Consider the following 22,113-nt stretch of genomic DNA (forward strand, 5'->3'; position numbering starts at 1 on the left):
TGCAGATATGAGACGTGCTAATTTCATTATTCATCCTCATCTTGTACAGTAATATTACAGATGCTTGTGGTGCCTTCGGGGGAAACACTGACACAAAAAAATCCGTCACTACACAAGCATACGCACGAACAACGCACACTGGGGTGTAATCACTCGCTCCCCACAACGCTCCTCATCCTATTTGGCTAGTGACGATTTTTAATCATTCCTCAGGCTTCTGCTAAATAAACTTTTAATAAGAAGCTGCTCCCCTTAAGAAAAAGGCTGCGTTCGTCAGAGAAGCGATTGGAAATGAGCTGGGAAATTAGACAAACTGCATCTCCTCCACATCAGCTCTGCTGCAGCTTTCGAGTGGCAGGTATGTCAGCGAGAATCAAAGGAAGAGTTTGTTCTAAAAGCTTAAAATGTAAAGTACAGAGTGGGTCAAAGGGACACACAGAGCGGCAGTGTGAGGGAGTGACACAGGAAGAAAGCTATAGATGGAAAAGGAGGATAATCCTCCTCTTGGCAAAGCATCTTATATCCTTACGTCTCCATGGACGACAAGACAGATTCCTCAGCATTTCCTGCACTTAGCGGTGACTATGGTTCGGCTTGTGTCTCCCTTCACCTCATCACTGCAGCTCCATCTTGCTTCACCCAGAGCGGCACAGGAACAGCGATGTAATGGTTTCTTTATACAGCCACTTTGCAAGATAAACTTTGTCAGATAAGTGTAGACAGCGAAGGAAAGATTTCGACAACTAAGTCAGGAAGAGTTGCCATTCTGCAGATTGTATTTGGAAATATAACTTCTGATTAATGATGAATTTTTTGAAAGCCCATTTGTTCCATTTTGCAGGAGACATTTCATACAGTACATTTTTGGGTTGTATTTTGAAGAGCATTGAATAAAAGTAATTTATTTACTGTTTAACATGAGCCACTATACACGAACATCACTCACTCTGCTTATATAGACAATAATATTGCAATAATAATGCAATATATGTTTTGATGTTGGCACATTTGAGGCCATTATGACTGACATTCACACAAGTAAAAATGTTATAACTTTATATGAGCCTGCACTCTAAAATGTAAAAAAAAAAAAGGATGACCTTCAACTTAGTGAAAACGCAACATTGCAAGATAAAAATTCTAATTTAATGATTTATACAAATCTTTTAAGTTGCAAACACTATTTTGATGGGTTGGGTTGACACATTAAGATTGCATCAACTTAATATTGTGTGCAATTTCTGTATTAGTTGATCTAAAATCAAATTCAAGTTGATTTAATTTAATGAAATCAAATTTAAAACTACATTTTTCTTTGCTTGAGGTCAGGTTTTTAAGTCCTCTCCTCTACCTACTTAATATTGGAAAAATTTCTTTAAAAATTTAAAAATTGTTTAAAATTATGATAATTAAGTACATATCACTTTGTTGTAGTTATAACTCAAAACATATTGATGTGTACTGGGACGTTACTTCATAATTTTTTATTGACAAAACATTATCTTTACACTGTATCAAATATAACTTGGTATTGGTGTATATGTTATCCAATATGCACCAACATTAAAACAGTTGCTTTCATTTTTAACAGAACATAATGCAGAAACAGATAACTGGAGTATTTTAGAAAGTGTCATCACATAGTTTGCTTCGACTCATTTGTTGACATCATTGTCAGCACTGTCTGCAGCACATGTAGCAGAGCACACGTCTGAGCAGATGCTGGTGTGTAGTCAAGCGGTGATTTCACAGTAACTAGTCTGTGACCACATTGCTGGAACATTATTAAACAATGACCCCATTACCTTCCCATTTCAATATAATGCTTATCTAACCTAAGTAGGTTTAGCTGGAGGTCTTCCAGGCAAGGGGGAGGAGACCCCGGGGTAGACCGGACTTATTTATCTCATCTGGCCTGGGAATAGCGCCGAATCTCCCAGGAGTAACTTGAAAACATTGCTAGGGAGAGGGACGTCTGGAATGCCCTGCTGACCCTGTTGCCATGGAGATCCAACTCTGGATAAGTGGAAGAAAATGCCCAGATGTATGGATACTGAACGTATGAATATATATAAAGATATTCTACGATGTATCGGTACCAGAATCTTTTACTTGACACTGGCTCCAAAAATCCAGCATCAGTTCGCTTCTATTTAAGATGTTATTTAGGGAAGATTTGCCACTCTGTCTCTTTTATTGCTCCATTGTCCATTTCCAAGCTCTCTGCCTATTACTTCCTATATGGCCATTTCCTGAATGATGCGTCTTTCCCAGGAAAGGAGTCTCCATTAAGTACCTCAATTATCTGAATGTCATGCATGAAAATGGCTTCAAAGCTCTGTCCTTTTGCAAACATGGACCCAAACATTCACAAAGACACACCAGATTCAACATAAAGACGTATTACTGAGGCAAAGAGCGTGATACAAATGACTGATTAGATGTATGATATAATCTTGAACATAATTATGAAAAAGAAGTGGATATAAACCACAATTTACCTTATTTTGCGATTATTAAATATCACATACAACACACCTTCACAGAAAACAATTTACTTTTTTTCATGAAGAAATTCATGTTAATAAAATATTGGTAATCAAGAATTGATTATATAAGGTAATTTTGAACCCAGTATTGATCCTCCACTATCTATTCTGTCTCCAGTCATCTGTTTTCTCCCTCGCTCATGTGTCTCCCACAGTGGCAGCTTATGTGGATCAAATATTCGACATGTCAAGTGGCCTCAGTGGACGAGAGCTGTTCACGGGCCTCTTCAGCCAAAGGAGAGGATGAGTGGGTGCACTCTGCACCAAAAAAGGGAAGCCATGTCACATATACAGAGACTGATATTTATGTCCTGCTGAGCATTTTGTTAAAAACAGCTGTAGGACCAGCCGGCCTCCCAACAATTACATTCCTATATGACTAAACTGCATTCTCAATTATGTACAAGGAGAACATATTTCCTGCCAGTTTCCATTCCATTCAGCCAATCAATCATATATTACATGTGACTCAGAATGGAGGAGAAGCTTCAAAATGTCAAGGATGGGTTGATTTTTGAACCCATACAATGATATTTTTCCAAAACATAACCATGCGGTTTTGGTGCCTAAACCTAACCAAGCTTCTAACATGAATAAAAGAATAGAATGGAACAGCTTTACTGTCATTGTATAAAATCTGCTGTACTGTGCCTAAAAAAAACACACATTTTACCGCAGACATACATCTGTCTGCATAAGTAATAACTATAAAAATTATAGCTATTGCTGTTTATTAACTATAAATAGCATTAAAACTAGTAACATCTCGGTAATGTGAAAAATTTTAAATAACAGTCAGTTATGTGATGTAAAACTGTATATTTTAAAAAGTAAATGTCTCCACAAAATTAGAATCTTTCACAACTGAACTACATTCTCAATTACATTTTGAAATAAACGTTTTCTGTGGGATAGGCAGAAAGGGCTTCACCTAAGAGACAGGGGTTCACCTCCTGTTTGGGATCATTCTAACATGTACGTTTCTTTTTCATTTGTTGTTAATAAGAAAATACTAGGGTTTTTGTTAAAATATGAATCCTTTCACAACATGTTTGAAGCTTCTCCATTTTCTGGGCTTCAGGCTGGGGCTGATCAATTATCAGCCTAATCAATTATCAGATCTGATATTTTAGCATATTTTTTAGTTATCATTACTTATTTAACTGAGTTTGAAGACAAATAATACATTTAAAATGTATTTAAATATATTTAAATGCAATACTGAAGGATAAATGTTGAATGTCCTCTTATTTAAACATGTAAAACGTAAAGAAACACAGGCATTTTGGAAAAAACCCTGACAGTCAATGAGTCTCTCCCCATCTAATAGATGACTGGTTTGCTGAAAAGGAGCAAAGCAGTAAAATGAAGTGCAAATCTGTGGTACTCCACAAGTGAATGTAGTCTAGCAGAAAATAGGTTTCCCTCAAAATCTAACTGATAATGCAGCTCTGTTGTATAGGAACATATTTTTTAGGAGATAGAGCTGATTCATTTTCAACACAGAAAACTAACTGGAGCCCAAAAGTGCTGCCATGGAAACTCCAGCGAGCTGCAGCTCGGACAGTTCAGTGATGAATACACAATATCAAACAGAGACTACATGTACTTCACTACCTTTCCACCTGTCCTTTCTCTGTTGGTGTGTGTGTGCGCCTATTTTTAGAAGGCACTATTCCCAGTAACATCCAGCGGTGCAGTAATGATTCCTTTGATTAGGCAACAGGTAAGAGGCTGGTAATCTCACCCCTGCCTGCTGCAGGATTTAGATGGTGTAAACAGAGGCAGCTCTACCATCATCACTCGACGGATGACAGCTCTACGGGGGAAACACACAGGGGTGCTGATTAAAAGGATGGCACTGCTAATACAGAAAGCCACGCACACTCCCACAGGTGTCACAACATGCAAGGAAATGACATTATCTACAGTATCTGAGTTGCTACTCTCAAAATATATACATGCACACACAAAAGCACGCATACAAAAGGAATAGGGTTATTAAAGGACCGTAAAGCGGCACAATGGCCTTCAAAAATAAAGATTTATACTGTGACAGCCACAGAATGCCTCCTATGAGCTTGCTTAGAAGTGACAGTTCAAGCTAACACCATATGTCCACGCCTCAGGAAGCCGACCCAACCCGAACCCCGACTCGCAGCTCTCTGTGGGACTCGCCGTCGGCTGCTCTGCTGCCATGGACAGCACCTGTCATGGCTTTAAGATAACTCTCATTTTGTCCCTCACATCAGCTGTGTTCCTTCCTCAGTATTGCTCTTTTGAGAGTTGACATGAGACAACATGGACTCTGAGAAAACCCCTCCCTCTGTTTATGATGCAGCTGCGTCCCACAGGGTGGAGGGGTTTCTGAGGAGGTTAGAGCAGCGGTTACCAGGCTAGAAATTGAAGGGGAGAAATCTGCACAATCAGGCACACTGAAATGACTGCAATGCATCAATGAAACCTGATGTTTCCTTGTGTAGTACAATAGCATGAAAAATGACACCACAAAGCTGCTGAATGCAGCTAGAAAGCACAAAGACTGAAAGCAGGGAAAGAGCTGGACAGCTGGTTCTGTCCAAAAGTTGCAAAGTTTGCCAAATTAATATATTTCATCTTGTCTATTTAATCACAACATGTTGTAGTTTTGCAGGGGGTCACTCTGTCGACTCCAACTAGTTCAGAAAGCAGCAGCTTGGCTTCTTAGTGGATTTAGCAGACAACATCCCATCACCCCAATCTTCTGGCTTCTTTCCACAGCCTCCCTGTTCATTTTAGAATTGATTTTAAGATTTTACTGATCACTTTTAAAGCTAGCCTGGGTCTGGCCTCGAGCTAGAGAGCCAGACCCAGTGTGAACACCGTATGAGCCAGTTCACAGCCTTAGATCATCACTTCCTTCTGGCTAAACTCAAGTATGAAATCTAAAGGTGCTTTCACCACCAGGGCAGCTTGGATTTGACCTTCCTGAGGAGATAAGGATGTAGAATCACTGACTTCTTTAAAAAAAAAAACTGCCTAAAACATAAGTCTTCTAGACTTAGTTCGCATTTTTCTATCTGTTGCTCTCTTGTTTTAACTGTCCTGTTATGATGCCTTGTGGGTTCCCTGTCTTTGTTTCCTCAGTAAAAAAGCCCTTGTTTACTAAAGTTGCCATATGAATAACGTTATTATGATTATTATTACGTCTAGTCTGATTGTCAACCTAATTCTAGGAAGCTACTGCATGCCAGATTCTAATCTTTGTGCCAAGAGCTAACTGACTATATCGACAAGAGCTTAATATTTAGCATTCAGACCTCTGTGGTAGCAATTAACTTGCAGCAAGAATCTGTTAATTTCCTAGAATGTGTGACTTTTACAAGTGATTTTTTTAATGTTTACTGCCGATTCTGCATCTCTGTAACATAAACATATTGAATATTTTTTCAACACGTCTTGATACATTATATACAAATGGTACCTATAGCATTGTTACTGTTTAAACCACCTTACTTCTACCTTACATTGTATTCACAACTATTATATTCATATATTAATGTGTTAATACCACTGCCCATGCAGTTAATTCTGTTTATACTGACACATACTGTATATACACCATACTGTACTACATAATGCACTTTTGCTGCTGCTTTTGCATTTCTTGTTAGATCCTAAACATCATTTTGTTGTCTTAGTATTTGTACTCTTTCTGGGGTTCCTGATGAATGTGATTGTGGAGGAACAGTTTGAGTTTAAAGCTGTTCCCTGAGAAACTTGTGGAAACCCAGAGAAGTTCTTCAAATGAATGACTGTTCTGTAAGGTTCGGAGTTCCATTAAGAACTCATTATTATAATTAGCATTATATGTAGTATTACTATAGTGGATTTTTTTTACCCTCAGACATTACAAATAATATTAGACAATAGTGTTGATATTCTCAAAATAAAATGGGAAGAAGTAAGAAATCTGTTGACAGAAAGTCAGATAAGATTCCAATTTGCACAAATTGTTACACTGATATCTCCAGTAGCCTGTTCAAAAGAACGCCATAATTTACTGACAAAAAGCCCCAGAACCACAGGAACTCCCCTTTGAACTAAGGGAAGCTCCAAAGCAAACAAGGTTCTGTAACTACCCCCAGGGTTCCTTGTCAACCCCTAATTCTAAGAGGGTTGGCTCAACAATTTGCTTTTGTCTGTGCAATCAATGAATCTTTCCCAATTATTTTACTGCATTATTGTTGTTCTTTTTCACATCACCAATCATACATTACATTGGATGGGACTTGTTACCCAGGTAACCCAGAAATTGGAGGTGAAGCTTTAACAGTGTAAGAACATGTAGTAATTTAGGTGCCTATACTTAATCAAGCCACTGGTGTCTGCCAGAAAGTGAAGCGAAAACAAAACTGAAGTCCAAGATTGCAAGTCTCTCGTCTGTCAGAGGACATAAGCCGTAGTCTTCTTGGTGAAAATCCAATTGATGATCCTTCTAACTGGACATCTTTTCCAATGTCACAAGTGGGGAATTACATTCATTTTGAGATGAAAATGCATTCCCTCAAAGCTGAGAATAAAGTTTAGTTGTATAGAGATGCAATTTAGTGGGTTGGACAGTCTGTATCAACACTGAAAAAAAAATATTGGTCAACCCCCAACTGTGATGACTTGAAATCCATACAAGCACCATTCATTTTCTCTGATGATATTCCTGCCAATGCGGTGGTGAGTCACCCAGAGCTCTAGAAGTATTTATGGTGTTCTTTTTTTTTTTTTTTTGTTGACAGATACATATTTAACTACAAAACCAACCAATAGACCAGTGCCAGCTTTTGCTTGAATGCCACGAATACCTTGAAACATCGCTCTTTCTTACGGTCTGCTCAATGGAACGTGGGTGAAATTGAAATAGGTGGCAAAGACAAAAGGAGAGGCGTCCTGAGAGATGGCAGAGAACAATGGAGGAGGAGAGCGAGGCGAGCAGACAAAGACAGGGATGCACAGACACCAAAACATTTCACATACACTTTGACTTTTCAATTTTATCTTTTCCGTGCGATGCTGTCAGAAGCCAACTCCCTGAGGGCCGAGGAGAAAGAGTGAAATCCAGGCAGAGAGAAAAGGTGAGAGGGAGGGTTTTTTTCTCCTCAGTGACTCAGAGAGACAACACACAGAGAGCATCGGTGCTTTTTGGCCTCTGAGAATGATGGACGACTGTCTTTAACAAGGACAAAATTAGGCCTGGGTCTCTGTTGCACACACAGGGAGAGCCACCATTGTGCAGCTAATTAGTGGATTACATTAGCAGGGACCAATGACGGGAAGCCATTCAACCTCAGCCAATACTGATAGCTATTATGCGGCGTAATTTGTGCTGGTATGACATGAAACACTGCAGGGAGAGTGTCTGCACAACGTTGTGGAATTCAGTATTACTTCAGACTTTGAATCTGCAACACTTTTGTCTGTCTTTCACACTTAGGTCTTTGTTATATAAATAATCCATTATGACTCGGGCTCAAATAAAACAATCATTGCAGGTGAAGCAGCAATTCACACACAAAAAGATTTTATGTGATGTAAGGTGACCTTGAATGCTATGAAAGGCGGCATCAAATAAAATGTTCTGTTATTATTAAAAGCGAGAGAGATGACTTAGTTCTCTCATACTCTGATGTTAGTGAAATTATTATCCTTAAACATCCTCTTACATTGAAATGTGGCTTCCGATTCCCTGTTCAAGACCTTTACATTTCGTATTAGCAAGTTTTACTACATACAGGAATATTTTGGTGCAAAAATTACATACATACATACACACACACACTTATGTTTATATATATATATATATATATATGTATGTATGTATGTATGTATGTATGTATGTATGTATATATATATATGTATATATATATATGTATGTATATATATATATGTATATGTATATATATATATATATATATATGTATATGTATATGTATATATATATATATATATATATATATATATATATATATATATATATATATACATATATATATATATATATATATACATATATATATATATATATATATATACATATATATGTATATATGTATGTATGTATGTATGTCTACGGGGATTGACTCGCCTTTCAAGCCAGCGTAAAGTGGACATTCAGGGAACTGCAGTTTTGGGCACTTCTGTTTTGGCTTTCTTTCAAGCCCTGGAGTTTAAATTGGTTCTTTTTTAAGTTTTGGGTTGTTAATCATGTTTCTGACTGGGTTCTTTTCCATGACAATGTCAGCTGATGCTGATGGATACTATAGCATTAAAATCCATAGCAAAATGGTGGACATAGCAATTAAAATAATTGAAACTGGTGGTCAAACTTTAAACACATGTGCTTCTTACATTCTGTGGAAGAGTCCTGTGTTTCTACACTCCAGAAAGTCTTTCATTCTCACCACTTAATCAAACACATGGTTGCAAAATAAACAATCTATTTTTTCATTCAGATAAAACATGTAAACAATATGTTCATGGATTGGGTTAACATTATGTTGGTAATTGCACCAACTTAATATTGTTGATATAACAAGACTGATGCAAATTGTTGCATCTTTTTTTTTTTTTTTTTAAATACATGAGAATGTAGACAAGAACTAGCAACCTAATTGTTTGAAATGTATTAGCAGTGGACCATTTCCACGCCCGACTAAAAAGCATATATTTACACACGCTAGTCATCAACAAGAAACAACACATCAATGTAAGTGAGCATGAATGTTTTCAATTTTATGTTGCTGATATCTGCCTCACTGGTTACTGCTCACTCTACCACTGCTGCTAGTTTACATTAAAAGGACTCAACTAGTACAATATAGAGTGTTTTTTTATTGTGAAGACAACACAGGACATACATTTATTTGGCCCACAATCACACTGACTGATCATTCACTTCCAGTCTCCATAGAGGTAACCCTTCTCTGCAGAAAACTCTTCATACTGTGTGCAGCATGAAACCACATTGTGGTTGCAATTATCTTTTATATCGACTACTTAATAACAATAACATGAATATGTCTTTTTGTGCTGCATAAAGATGCACCAGTTCCTTTGCTGTGTTTTATTTGACAAAGTAGAGGCTGGTAGAGTATGTGCTGTAGCATTAAGCTGAACTTCCTGTTAACACAGTAAACGCGGGTGTCACCAAATGAACCAGGACTGTAGTTGTAGGGATTGAAATTTTTAATATTTCGCTGGATAATCATATTCTAGTACCTGGCTCACACAACTTTCTCTCAGAATTAGGAGAACATCAAGGAACTCTGGAGATATTGAAGGAACCCTGCTTCTAGGGCTGGACCCGAATATCCAAACGGTGGTATCCGAATATTTATTTTGAGATCCGAGATTTAATATTACTCCAACATACTGAATGTGTGCATACACTAACAGTCAAAAGTTTGGATACACTTTCTCGTTTAATGGTTTTTCTTCGTTTTCATGACTATTTACGTTGTAGATTCTCAGTGAAGGCATCAAAACTATGAATGAACACATATGGAATTATGTAGTAAAGAAAAAAGTGTGAAATAAGTCAAAACATGTTTTATATTTTAGATTCTTCAAACTAGCCAACCTTTGCTTTGATTACTGCTTTGCACACTCTTGGCATTCTCTTGACTTTTATGCCTTCAGTGAGAATCTACAATCTACAGAACTTATCACACACTCCTTAACAATCAGCACCAGCACCAAAAATCCGACTATGTGGCTTAAAAAACGAACAAGTAACCTGCTAGACATATCTAATATAATGTTAGATTGCCATCATCGCTTCTGCAAAAGTGAACTTGCGGGTTTATTTAAAGTTAAAAAATTACTTTTTCAAGCGCATGCCTGAAAGGGGCTTGTAATTCAAGGGCTCAGGTAAATATAACTGCAACAATTCTTCTTTATTTTGCACTATAATAAAACCATTCATACAAAAGTTCTACCGATTGTGCATTTCAAACTACAGCAGCTGGACTGGCAATTAAATTAACATGTCCATCAGCAGGAGCTGCATTAACAAAATGACTAAGTCTATTTTAATACAGCTAGGAAAGATAAATTTAGTTTGGAGCCTGGTCACTTCACTACTGTCATTAATATTTACTTTAGTTATTACTTTATACTCTTTTACTTCAAGACTTGATGGCACTTCTTCAGTCATGCACTATATTCCAGGTACAGAGTTAAAAAAAAAAAAAAAAAAAATACTGTTTTCATGTAGCAGATGAAAGTACAAAGGAGCCACTAATGGGAAAGGGAGATGAAGCATGTTGAAGCTGCTACTGAAGCTTTTCCCTGAGTACCAAACTTCAGATTTAAGTAGGTAAAGCTTGAAATAACTGTATATAAAATCTATGACATATACAGAATATCTTATTTCCTATTCTTTGTCATAGCATCTCTTAAGAAAAAAATGTCTCTTAGCATTTGCCAAAGGAAGATTTACAACCCTCCTCTTAAAATGTGCTTTGATTTTGACACTTTTCTAAACTTTGCATTACTTCCACAGTTTGTTATGAAAGCCTTTTAATGGATTCATGAGCTTCATCCAGAGGTTTGTTTAAATGACATGTGAGAAGTGTCTAATGAAAAATGGATGGAGCCCTTTGACAAATCTCTGGCAGTGGTTTGGAAATCCATGTGAGAGGGAACCATTTTTACTGTGTGTTTATAACAAAATAAGTTTGTTTTCCTGCTTAGTTTGTATTTTATGCATCCTAAAATAAGCTTCACCAAACAAAACACGCAATTAAAGCTCACTGTGTCTTTTAAAACGTAAAGTAAATAAAGACAAATTAAGCCTATATTAAATACTTAATGCTGTTCGACTCTGGGATGTCTGCATAAAAGCAGGCATTCCCTTGCAGCCATTAGATTACGCAAGTCAATAATAACAAAACAAAAAAAAGAGAGACAATTGTGCCATGCTCTGTGCTCTGCATTTCAACTTAGCTGATAAGCTCAGCTGTTAAATGTTACATAATTGCTTGGGGTTGTTATCTTGTACAGTAGTGGGCTGATTAAAGATGCTCTTCTGGCATATACTATCTACACAGTCATTTTTACATTGCTTTAAAGGCCTCAGATCCATTTTTTTGCAGACGCACAAACCATAGCTGCTACTTGCCAAACCTAAACAGATCTGTGTCCACACCCTACAATATAAATAATACAACTACACGCCATCTCTCCCTGTTCTCCAGGACAGACAAGAGCAGCGCTGTAGAAAAGAGGAAGAAGCAACATTCCTGCTGTTTATCAAGTCAACTGATCTGCTCAGCGAGTCATGTGTTACAGACTCAGCAGGACGCTTCAGGCTAACCCTAGAATGATGCATCCTGCTGAACTTTTTCTTTCACAGTGCTCTCTAACTTAGTGTGAATGATCTGCATGCCATCACAAACACACAAACTTTGTTGATTAGAAAACACTGAAAGTAGTTACTTATCCAGCAACCAGCATTGATTTATTTTTCTCCATCTACCAAAATCATAACCTGCACTGCATTTGTCATGAACAAAACACACATGAATCCAAATCCATCTCTGAAATGTCTAATTTCCCACCTCAAATATTGACACTGATAAGTGTATTAATTTTGCTGACTTCAATGATCCTCGGCAGTGTGTTTTGAAGCCTGATCCTCTCTATTATTACCCAGCAGGGCCAATAATAGCTATCCAGGAGAGGATGGTACCAAAATCAAGTTTTGCATTCTGGAACGAAGGTCGACAGTTTAATTGGAAGTGCAAATTGCGTTCACATGTGTCCCCGCAGTGGATTGAGCCATGGGTAAAGTGAATGTGCACATTGCGAGCGTGTGTGCACTCAACAAAAGAGAGGGGAGGGCTGGTCCCAGTGTATTTTTAGAGCCGGCAGTTGTAGCCAAGCTACAATCATTATCACTGAAGTGTTGTTTTTACTCCTCGAAGCCTCTTTCACACGAACCAGGATACTCCTGCCGCCTGCTACTGAATCAGCTAAGCTAATGCTGCCAATTTTTTGTTAGGAAAGTGTAAATATTGACTTGATCGCTGTGGTTCCCATCTGCTGGTGTGAGAGTGAGCGTCTCCCTCTCTGCTTTGCTTTCACTCATCTTCTCACTCCCTCTTTGTCCTGCTGCTGCTGCTGCTGGCTGAGAGTCTGCAGAGAATACCCCCGTCATGATATTCAGCCTCCAGCCACACTTACCCTTGTAGTGAAGACACACTCCCTCATCATTGATCTGTCTTTCTTTACACAGATTCTCACGTCTATCTTTGTAATCTACAACATGTGCACCAGTAAAGGTCTGATTGTGATGAGCTACTCCTGTATTTGAAGCTGACTGGTTTATCAGTGCAGAGGTTTACTGAGCCTGTCACCACTGTCCCAGACCAGCAGAACCAAACATCAACGATGAGAAAGTGCCTCTCATAATATCTTAGAAAAGTGCATGTCACAACTTTGATAATTATGCCTGATCTGTTAATATTATGTTCTTCAAATGGAAAAATAAAATAATTCAAACCAAAGTACAGTTTGACTACTTGTCCGATAAACTTGATAAGCGATATTACCAACACTCTCAACCCTATTACCAGCACTTTGAAAGGCATATTATCTTCTCAAATAAAATATTGCCAAAATCACATCATTTATCAGAGCCAAAAACTGTAAACACAGAAATAATTAATGGATTTACAACTTTCCGTGAATAAGTCAGGTGTGTCATGCACTTCCATCTGGAAAATTAACCAAATCCAGGCTTTAAAATGTGATCTTGCTTCAAAATCATGTTGTTCTGAATGCCTTGTTTCAAAATTTGTAATAAAAAATAATAAATCTATGTTCCTTGACACAACTGAGAGACCATGACTGACTCAGCTGAAGCCAACTATCACGTGGTAAAAATGATGTGACTGTTCGGCTGAAATGCAGACTGGATATAAACAGAGCAGAGAGGGAAATTAAAAGCAAAATAAAATATACTTGATCAATAAAATAACTGCAGCATGAAAGTGAAAGGTGGTAGAAGAGTGAGTTAGTGGAAGACACATTCTGCACAGAGAAACATCTTTCTACAGGTGATATGCAGAGTAGTGTAAAAAATCCAAAATTTGTAAAATATTTTTTCTAGGATTGGCAACACCGGTGGGGACTTGTTTTTTCTTTTTGATGATTTACGGCATTTTAACTGCCTTATACTGCAAAAAAGACATTTCTGCATTCTCTCTACTTCCAGTCATGGTTGTGCTGTTTCCATGGAGCTGCTGAACTTTGTATTGTGCTTAAAAACAAGCACACAGTGAGCAAAACGCGACAGAAATTCAGACGGTTAATGACAATAAAGCAGTATTCTTAACACTTAACTTGCACAAATGTAATATCCAAAAATAAATCTAATATATACTCAAAATACCTGCCCTCCTTTACTTTTTTAAAATGCCAATGCTGACAAGCTGCCTCAACAGGTTTAAATGTACAATAAACTATTATTTATGGCCATTTAGGAAGGAACCATTTTCTTCCTACTACTGCATTACATTTAATGATGCAGTTCCTTTGAAAGTGACAGTTCCTTTGCAGCCTCCAGTGACTGTCACATCCATAAATTCGATGAATGTCAAGGTCTGAAAATGCAGCTGAGGGAAGGACAACATTTCAGGCTGCTGGATCCATGCAAACATTTGCAGTGGAAATTTAGGTGTGTTGACTCTGCTGCTGTTGACACTGCTCCTGGTACAAGATACGCTCATGCACGACCGCTGCTAGCACTGGATCTGGGGTTTTCTAGTTTTTATAGGAGAGAACACTGACCTAGACGAGTCAGTTCATTCAGAAAAGCTCTATTATATAAGTACAGTGTGACAGACATTCTTATTGGACAAAGGATCTTCTGTCAAATACAGTCCAACTATGAACAATGTTGGTAATTTGACGCTTGTGTCACTGATTTGTCGGCATATTATGTTTATTGTTGTATATTACTTTATAGTCTGAACCACAATCACTTAACTGAGTCACATGACCTATGTCCTCACTGCCTAGAAAGAGGACAGTTTATGGTCATACATGAGGAAAGAAACTGAAAATATTTACATTTAAGAAGCTGGAAATAGAAAATGTAGCCTTTTTTTTCTTTTAAAAGTTGCGCAAACTGACTAGTCCATGATAAAATTAGTTGGAGATTAATATATTAGTCTACTAGTTCATTATTTGTTGTCACTCTATTGTACATCGATATCTATGATGTGATACAATCCTAAATTTGAGTAAAAACTGTCAAAAACAAACAACCATACAGTGACAAGTGGTATTAAATACAGTGAAAAGATAATGGGGTAATAACTTAAGATTAATTTAAGCTACAAACATGACTACCAGTGTATTTTTGCTGAAGGAACTGTATGTATTCTTTGTTGAGCTTGTACTGTCTTACTACACAGTGCAGTGACGACATACAAATATATCTAATCAAGAGAGAAGCCAATAGTAAGCTGACATTACAAAAGTAAGCAAAGGTAATCTTAGCATATTCATGAATGATAATGAGCAAATTTTGTGGTGTATGTGATCTTAATACAGAATTTACGGAAAGATTCTATATGATGCAAATTTTAAAGGTTCCTAAATATATTTTTTGGGGTCTACTAGAAGATTGTTCAAAAAACACATTTTTCTAATTCTGTACATTGCTGCAGCAGCTCCTCGCAGCTTCTGTCTGAAACACTGTTTTAGTCCACGTCTCTTAAGACCCACCTCTGGGAAAGCCCAATGTGCTCTGACTGGTCGGCTGATCTGACCAAAACCAGGTAAAGTTGGTTAGTAACTCCAAATCTACGAGTATAGGGACGTAGGTCTCGCATAAGGAGGGAATAATGGGGAGTCTAAACTAGCCACTAAGTAGAAATTATACAAATGTGTTACATGACGACATAGATAAGCAAAGGAAGCATCTCCTGGACTTTAAACGAGGTGTTTCAGGCAGCTAATTATTAGTGTATTCTTTAGAGAATGACTCCCTTTGCTGTGAACTTTGGGCTTTGCAGATTTTACACACACAAAAAAGTTAAACAGAACACTCTCAAAAAGCAAAACATGCAAGTGGGACACGTAAGCTTCAAGCTATTCTGCTAAACTCATGTTGTTAAACTAAATCTACGACATTTCATTTTTTAAAACAACAGCTGCACCCCAACAGCATTCTAATAGTTTGTTCCTATTCATCGTCACTCACCGGCCGCTTTCCAGGAAAAAATATAATTATGGCATAATGAAAATGTACACCTCTCTCCTCTATGAAAGTAAAGCTCGCACCATATGAAAATTAATCAGGCACCGCCAACAGGCAGCCTTCATACTACACATTACATTAATAATGCAGATTACGTCATTAATACACAACATATTACGGAGAGCAATCACATCTCAGCTCCATTACGGTGTCGGGTTCAGCACAAGAGAGCATCCAGCAGCAAACAGCAGCTATGCAACCTACTTATCAATGAGTGATGTCTGGCAGTGCATTGGTGAACGCTGAGCATCACTCTTGTGAGAAAGACACAGTGAAGAATTAGGCCTCTTGCTTTCATCATTCAGCACAAATTCAATAAAATGTCTGTTGCATCCAGATCTCGGTGCAGCGTGTTTGAAATGTGGAATGCTCTGGAGGAAAATGCGTCTGTATTCTCTCATGAGGCCTCAAAGACAACTTAAAAAAAAAAAAAAAAATCCAGGTAGATCTCTGTGCTCAATATATAGACGTAAGGCAAACCTTATCATTCCTCTCGTTTTTTGTTGGCTGTTCATTTTTGGTTTCCCCATAGAAGCACATTAGATTAAATACTGAGATTACATAACCTGTCAGGTAAAAACCAAGCGCCCGGATGAGGCTGTACGTTACAATATGCATACATTTTCATCAACTGATTTAATCCAGGCTAAGTTATTAATATGCAATCATGAACCAGATGCTCTAGAAAGAAGACACTAATATTGAAGAGAACTGAATTCTAGGAAAATAGTCTTTTTCCAACAGTTGCAACCAGGTAGTTATGAATCCTCTGAACACTAAACACAGCGCATACTATTGTTAAAAATTCAACAAAATTACACAATTTATCAGACCAGGAAACGATAAAAGCCAAATGACCTGTCTGATTTTCAACTTTCAGACAGTCCCTAAAGATATCATGTAGTAAAACTAGTTCAGTCTGAAATATAACCAAATCTAAGCTTCAAATTATGGCACATTTCACAAGTCACCAAAAGTTGCCAAAAATAAAACATTAGCACCAGATTCTGTCAAATAAAAAAAATTCTGCAGTCCTTGGCGCAACCGAGAAGCCAAATTTGACTCAGCTGTGATAAACAATCAAGTGACAAAAATTCAGTGAATACACAGCAGAATTGCAGGTTGTGTTGACATGGAGCAAGGAGAGGACAAATACGGAAACAAATTAGATAAAACAAAACATACTGGATTAAAAATATAAATGTGGCATGGTTCAAAAATGTTGTAAGATACATTCTGCATGGTGAAATATCTTTCTGGAGATGTGCAGAGTAGTGAGAAAAATGCCTACTTTGTAAAAGTTGGAAAAATGTAAATAGTTAAGTATCTATAGCATGTGGAAGCTCCATTTTGGGCATTTTTATTTTTTTGTGAAACAAATAATCAAAGAAATTCAACTTTCACTCTTCCTAATCTTACAATTTATGGTAATGTAGCTAAGTTATGCAATACAAATGGATTTTTTTTATTTCTCTCGGCTTCTAGCAATGATGTTTCCGTAGAAGTGAAGGACTATACATTACAATGAATATTGAGCCCAGCGTGACAGGACCAAACAGCTTGGGGTTCAGAGGGTTAACCTAAGTAGTACTGAGTAAAAATAACCCCAGCAGAAGATGAAATGTGTGTTGCTGCAGAGATCGCTGGCAGCGAACATCTCCAAAACTCACCAGTTCAGCATCAATAACGTTCAGCGGGAGAAGCTCATGTCTCAGCCTGCAGAGACAAAAAAGGACATACGGTAAGAAGGGGAGAAAATTTCATAAATCACCAAAGGCAAGAATCTGGACTTATTTGGCTGAGGTCTAAAACCCAGTTATACAGCAGGAAGGGCAGGAGCTGAGATAGAGGCACACAGAGAGACGAGCACATCCCACTACTGTTCTGCCAAGGAAAACATGAAGGGCAGACATGTTGAGCGCTGCGATTTAACATATTCTCACCATACCGCCGCAACACTACGAGGCTGTCAGTCGCTGTTTCAAGCCGCTTTGTCTGTCAATCCATCTGGCTGCATTCACAGATCTCCTTGCAAGGTGTCAAAACATCCACAACTTTGTCGAGGCTGACGTGAAAAGAAGCTGCACATTAAAACAAACAGATACAATCGGATGAAGCTAATCTAGACCTCCAAAATATTAAAGAGCTGAATAAATAAGAGAGGAAATGAGCGAGGGAGCACGCCAGACCTCGACAAGCGATCGTGGTGGATCGGGATGGATTCCAACTTAAGTCCCGCTAGAATAAACCTTCAACCTCCGAGCAAATCAATATAATGTTGGCAAGCATGCTGCTGTGAAGATGTACAGAGAAAAACAGAGTTTCCTTTTCATTGTACCAAGCCTCACAGCTACACTCAACCTCAGCACTGAACTACAAACATCCCAGAAGACAACACTGACTAATCAAACTGTTGTCTGCGGCTGCAGCTCAGTCAACCTGAAACTAAACACTAGACATGATGTGTGTGCAGACTTTTGAAATGTTTTACTTTCCCTCTTCTTTATTATAGGCACAGTCTCTTTATTAGAGCTGCAAAGATTAAGCGATTAGTGTGAGTAATTCCTAAATAGAAAATGTCGAAATTCTCAGATTCCAGCTTCTTAAATGTAAATACTTTCTAGTTTCTTTGGGTTGAGGACAAAACAAGACATTTGTCATCTTGGGCTTGGTCAGTGAATGAAAAATTAACTGACATATTAAAAGGAATTAATCATTAGATGCAGCACTAATCTGCTCAAAATGTGGAAAAATGGGATGAACAACATGAGCTGTATCAAATATTCTTATTATAGAATGACAATTTCTTGTTAAAAACTGCCAGCTGTATGGCAAAATCTAGACGAAAAGTCCTGGAAATGACCTGTAGTTGTATCTTTGAGACAGAAATCATCATTTTCATTTGTCCTGCATTAAGCAGCGACATATTTTAGACCACATAACTATGAAAATTTTAATTATTGTCTAGTTACTGTGACCAGCAAAACAGGACTTCAACCAAAGTATGCCCGCAAATAACAGTTATTTTCACTGTCAGTATTGCATTTTCTCGAATCAGTTAGTAGTTTGGTGTATAACATGTCAAAAAATGTTGAAAAAAGTTGATCGGCATTTCCCAAAGCCTGAGAAGACATCCTCAAATGTCTTGTTTGTCCACAACCCAGGTTTACTGTCATAAAGGAGGCAGGAAACCAGAAAATAACCACATTTCAGAAGCTGGAATCACAGAATTTAGACTTTAGTAGTTTAATTGTTGCAGTTCTAGTTGGTTGCCTCTATGAGCAGCAAATATACACTTATTCTGGCTGCCTGCATTGCATCGATATTAAACAATACTGCAAAACTAAACTGCATCCCTACTGCCTACACTGCACATTTACGTGCTACACATTTGTAGCAGTACACACTTTGTACTTACAGTATTTTAAAACCAGCTGGAAGTTTGGAGATAACGTGCACCCAACATCTATCAGAATAACAAAATGAAAAAGCACAGAATTTTTTCAAGCCCGATTTTAAAAGTAAAGATCAAATAGTCAATTTTTAGCTCTTCAGATCACTAAAATTACTAATAATGGCCAACAGTCTGTATCACAGTACAGTATTTACAAAAATAACAAGGATTATCACCAAAGCCCAGATCGTGCAGACATCCTATTAGCAGATAAACATGCAGCACTGTCCTGTGTCGCTCCTCCCTAACAATAAAAAAAATAATTTCTCTGACCACTGAGTGCACTAAAGACACTCACAATGTCATCTGGTTTAAAAAAAGAAAATAATAAAACACCTGCACACCCTCAGTTAGCCTTTAAGCTTCTTAGTCCACCTCTATTCATCAAAATGCTTCACAGTGGGTTTAAGCCACAGGTAAGGGATTGTTATTGTGCGAGAGAGAGTAATGTTTGCTTCTGTAATCACCACTGAAACAATCATGTGGCAAAGTCAACACGCTGGAGCCAAATATGCGTTTCTTTACGTAACGGTGGCGATCTTTAGCAGGTGGCAGAGGACACGGTTTTAACAGAGGAGTGGGAGACGACCTTGTGGGATTTTATTTACAATAATAGAGACACTCTGTGGGCTCTGACTGAAAGGACACCGAGAGAAATGCATTTACAGAGCATCCAAACACACCTGTGCTGTAGTTTGCAAGGAGAAAATGGAGTTCTACTGCAAAATAAGGCTCATATGGACAGAACAAGTTGGTGAGAACAGGTGGATTACTGTAGATCATCAGTGTAGAATTCACGGGAAACGTTTGGAACATTTTTATGAACAAATTCATACCTTTTCTCCATCAATTTGTGGTAGATAGAAAGCACAAAACTCAGTAACATTATAGCTGTTATTCAAAATTAAAATACTTTGCTTCTTTCATGTCTTTATCCCATATTTTCTAAACATTGCGGGGACGATACTCCTGCAGATACCTACAGCCATGCTCTAGCTGATGCAACATGTTTGTTAACACTCCGTCATCATGTAGTTTTAGTGACTGCAAAGCCAGGTGAAAATAACGCGTTAAGGGATATTTGCACTGCAAACAGGCCTACAGAGTTCCCCACCAGTTATTACTGAACAAATATCCCTCCACCTCCTGTGTGTGTGTGATAAAACTGGTTTTGAAAACAGAAACCTGTTGTTTGACTCTTGGTCAAACTGAGCAGTTGTGTCATTTATTATCACGTTCTCAGAAAAATATCTTCAACAATTAATCAGTTAGTTGTTAATTACCTGTTGTTACCTGTATTCTCCAGCTATTCTGCTAATCGATTAAGCGGTTGGAGTAACTTTTTAGAACAGAATAAGTCTAAATTTTCTGATTCCAGCTCCTTAAATGTAAATATGTTCTGTTTTACTTGTTCCTCTATAACTGTAAACTGAATATATTTGGGGTTTTGTACCAAACAAGACATCGTTCATCGTGGTTTTGGGAAACAAAACTAAACAGCTAATTGATTAATGAACAAAAATAACTGACTGGTTATTCAACAACGGAAAAATCCCACGGCTGCAAGAATGGAAGTCTGTGTTTTTATGTAGCACTGCAACTAACCAGTGTTTTCATTGCTGATTATTTTCTTGATTAATCAATCAGCTGTTTCGTTCATAAAATGTCAGAAAACAATGTCGATCTGTGTTTCCCAAAGCCTAAAATGACATCCTCAAATGTCTTGTTTTGTCGATAACTCAATGATATTCAGTTTACTGTCACAGAGGAGGAAAGAAACCTGGAAACATTGACATTCAAAAGGTTAAAAAAAAAGAGAATTTAGACAATTTTCCATTAAAATAACTTAATAGAGGGAAAATAATGGTTAGTTGCAGCCCTATTCAACTCAATAAAAACGTGAGAAGCTCCAAACAGCAAACTGACATTGATTTGACCTTGAAACACTGTCAAGGTCTCCACTCTAAAATCTGACATCTAATTATCCATTTGATGCAGCTGTGCACAGCGAACACAGCAAACCTCCAAAGCTAATTTACTGGATGTCACAGCAAAATCTTAATTATTTTACCATCTCAATCCTCACCAATTAGGCACTGACAATAAAACGGACACAAAGTGTTTTTCTAAGTTCATTTTTCTGCTGTTGCTATGACAGCGGATGAATCAAGGACACCTTATAGCTGTACAGCGATTAATCAATTAATTGGGAAGTCATAAACAAACTAATCTCCAACTACTGTGATTATCAATTCATTGGTTTGAGTAGTTTTTAAGGGGAAAAAAGTTGTCAGGTTTCAGCTCCTTAAATGTGACTATTTTCTGTTGTTTTTCCTAATCTATCAGTAAAGTAAATATATTTAGGAAATGGTGAAAAATACTGATCAGATGACAAATGTCTTGTTTATTGTCACAGAGGAGGAACAAAAACAGAAAGTACCCTCATTGAACAAGCTGGAATCTAAGAATTTTTACTTTTTTCCTCATAAAAATTCCTCAAACCAGCTGACTAACAGCTAATCAACTAACTGTTGCAGCTTAATATGACAGTAAAATGAATGTCTTTGGGTTGTGGACAAAACAAACATTTGAGGATGTAATTTGGGCCTGAGGACACACTAATAAACCTTTTCACCTTTTTCTAACATTGTACAGATGAGGGAACTAATCCCTTATCAAAATAATAGCAACAATGAAAATAAAGGTTCGTTGCAGCCCTAGTCGCCTCAATAAAAATATGAGAGGCTCTTAACAGCAAACTGGTATTGATTTAACCTATAAACAATGTCACAATCAATGAAGAGGTC

The 22,113-nt window shown here is 37.5% G+C and overlaps 1 protein-coding gene across 2 annotated transcripts in view; it reads right to left on the reverse strand.

The window, feature by feature from the left end:
- The window catches only part of LOC111569680 (1-phosphatidylinositol 4,5-bisphosphate phosphodiesterase beta-4), a 109,510-nt gene that overhangs the window by 83,238 nt on the left and 4,159 nt on the right, over nt 1-22,113 (reverse strand). For both annotated transcript variants that reach the window (XM_055015818.1, XM_055015817.1), the window contains exon 2: nt 17,523-17,568. The gene's annotated coding sequence lies outside the window, so the exon portion shown is untranslated. The remainder of the gene's footprint in view (nt 1-17,522; nt 17,569-22,113) is intronic.

Source organism: Amphiprion ocellaris, chromosome 12 (assembly GCF_022539595.1).
Source record: "Amphiprion ocellaris isolate individual 3 ecotype Okinawa chromosome 12, ASM2253959v1, whole genome shotgun sequence".
Lineage (NCBI taxonomy): Eukaryota > Metazoa > Chordata > Actinopteri > Pomacentridae > Amphiprion > Amphiprion ocellaris.